The sequence below is a fragment of the Carlito syrichta genome, unplaced genomic scaffold (assembly GCF_000164805.1).
Source record: "Carlito syrichta isolate Samal-C Ts95f unplaced genomic scaffold, Tarsius_syrichta-2.0.1 Scaffold315307, whole genome shotgun sequence".
Lineage (NCBI taxonomy): Eukaryota > Metazoa > Chordata > Mammalia > Primates > Tarsiidae > Carlito > Carlito syrichta.
In genome coordinates, this window is record NW_007259403.1 from 27,651 (window position 1) to 30,371 (window position 2,721).

At 37.2% G+C, this 2,721-nt stretch overlaps 1 long non-coding RNA gene across 1 annotated transcript in view; it reads right to left on the reverse strand.

Moving 5' to 3' along the window:
- Positions 1–2,493: 2,493 nt before the first annotated feature.
- Positions 2,494–2,721, reverse strand: part of LOC103275094 — a 16,358-nt gene continuing 16,130 nt past the window's right edge. Inside the window, exon 3 of the long non-coding RNA XR_505291.1 lies at positions 2,494–2,592. This is a non-coding gene — a long non-coding RNA (uncharacterized LOC103275094). The remainder of the gene's footprint in view (positions 2,593–2,721) is intronic.

Here is a 2,721-nt window from a genome sequence, read left to right on the forward strand (position 1 = left end):
TTCTCACATTCAGAAACCTCTGAGTCAGAAGATGGGAGGTATGGTATCAAATGGTTCTGAGATTCATTTTTGACTCTATCACTTACTTGCTTTGTGTCAATGGCTATGCAGTCATCCTCTCAATGTCTTAGTTTTCCGATCTGTTGAGTAGAACTATTGGCAGTCCCTACCCTGGAAAGCATGTGGTGAGGGTTTATTAAAACTAATAAGATTTTTTTAAATGCCCATTTCATAGTTTGCTTTCAGTAGGTCTTAGTTTGTTTCCTCTCTCTATGATTAGAAATTTCTAGAAGGTAGATACTGTGCTTTATTCATCCTTGTATCCCTACCTCCTAGTAGAGTAGTTCTTAACTTTTGGTGTCCATTTAGTATCACTTGTAGAACCCAGGGCGCATCTGCATTGAATAAAAATTCCCAGGCTCATAATTCTGCACAAGTTTGAAAATAACCTACTATTTAATTGATACCCAATAAGTACTTTCAAAGCGAACTCTTGGAAAACTGTTGACTTCCATTTATCAACAGTGACCACAACGTAACACATCACCATATACTTGTTTTTATTTTCTGCTTTCACTGATGGAAAGTTCAAATTCAGCTTTTCACAGTAAAATGGCTGCAAGGACTATGGAGCCTGCAATTGGGGCTTCGACATGGGCTTTAGGTTGTCATAGGTGAAGTCCGTATAGGGGTATTTTTACTATAAAGGCTATTATGCAGGCTAACCAGAGGATGTTATTTGACCAAGAGTTGGGAAGGCTCGGTATAATAAGAGTGTTGATTGTTATATTTAGTGTTCCTAGAAGATTTTGGGTATAAATAAGAGCGATGAGTAAGGGGAGGGATCCAATTAGTGTGTAAAATAAGAAATAAAGGCCGGCGTTTAGTCGTTCTGTTTGGTTTCCTCATCGTGTAATAATAATTAGTGTGGGGATTAAAGTCGCTTCGAATAGAATATAGAAGAAAATTAATTCTGTGGCTGTGAAAGTCATGATTAGAAAAGTTTGGAGTGTAATTAGCATGGAAATATATAGTTTTTTTCGTGTGAGTGGTTCTTTTGATAAATGGTTTTGGCTGGCTATAATTATCAAGGGAAGTAATCAGGTGGTCAAGATTAGTAGTGGTGATGATAAAGAGTCAGTAGAGAAGGTGGTTGAGAAGTTTGTACTAATATTGTGAAAATAGTTTAATAGAGAGAGTGTGGTGAAGATAATTACCAGACTGTGGGCTGTAGTATTAATTCAAATGGTATGTTTTTTAGAATATCATGTTAATGGAATTATTATAAGTGTTGGTAGAATGATTTTTAGCATTGTAAAAGGCTTAAGTTTTGTACATAATCCAGACCATATGTATTTGATACCATTACTAGTAGGGCTAGACCTACAGCGGCTTCACAGGCTGCGAAAACTAGGAGTATAATTGGAACTATATTAGCTAAGGTGAAGTGAAGATTTAGAATTGTTAATGAAGTTATGATAAATATTGAGAGTCTAGGCATAGTAGGGAAGATAAGAGATGTGAGCGATATATCAATATGCCTAGGAGTGATGTTAAAAAGCAAGGATAAGGTTAATATAGATGTATGGCATTTTGGTAATTATGCGTTGTGCATAGTCTAATGAGTCGAAATCATTTATTTTAGTTAAACTAATTACCATATTCAGTTCACTCAAGTCCTTTTTGGATTCACTCATATGCGAGGCCTAGGGCTAGAATAGTAATAAGGGCTAGGGCCATAGTTAGTATAAGGTTAAGGTTCGTTGTATGGATGGCTCAGGGAAGAGGAAGGAGAAGAGCAATTTCTAAGTCAAACAGGAGAAAAGTAATAGCAATTAGGAAGAATTTTATGGAGAATGGCAGGCGAGCTGATTCTGTTGGGTCAAAGCCACATTCATAGGGGCTGGATTTTTCTGTGTATATATTTAGTTGTGGGAGTCAGAATGCAATTGAAACCAGGAGTAGTGCGAGTGTTATATTCGTAATTAGGGATAAAATTAAATTAATTATTCCTTCCTGGGTTATACCAGGGCTAATTGATTGGAGGTCAATTGTACTAATTAATACTAAAGGGATAGGACCCTCATCAATAAATAGAGACGTATAAGAATAGTCAGACTACATCTACAAAATGTCAGTATCAGGCGGCGGCTTCAAATCCGAAATGATGGTTTGATGTAAAGTGGAATTTTAATTGTCGAAGGAAACAAATGGTTAGAAAAGTCGAACCAATGATAACATGGAGTCCGTGAAAGCCTGTGGCCATAAAGAAAGTTGACCCATAGACACTATCGGAGATGGTAAAAGATGTTTCAAAGTATTCTGATATTTGAAGCAGGGTAAAGTAAATGCCTAATATAATAGTAATTGATAGGGCTTGAAGTATTTGTTTACGATTGCCTTCTAGCAGGCTATGGTGGGCTCATGTAATGGAAACGCCTGAGGCCAGTAAGACGGATGTGTTTAGTAAGGGTACTTCTATAGGATTTAGGGGATAGATACCTGTTGGAGGTCAGCAGCCTCCTAGTTCGGGGGTTGGTGCTAGACTGGAGTGGTAAAAGGCTCAGAAGAAGCCTGCGAAGAAGAATACTTCTGAGATGATAAATAGGATTATGCCATATCGAAGACCTTTTTGTACAATTGATGTATGATGGGCCTTGAAAGGTTCCTTCTCGAATAATATCGCGCCATCACTGATATATGGTTAGTGTGTTTGTAGTA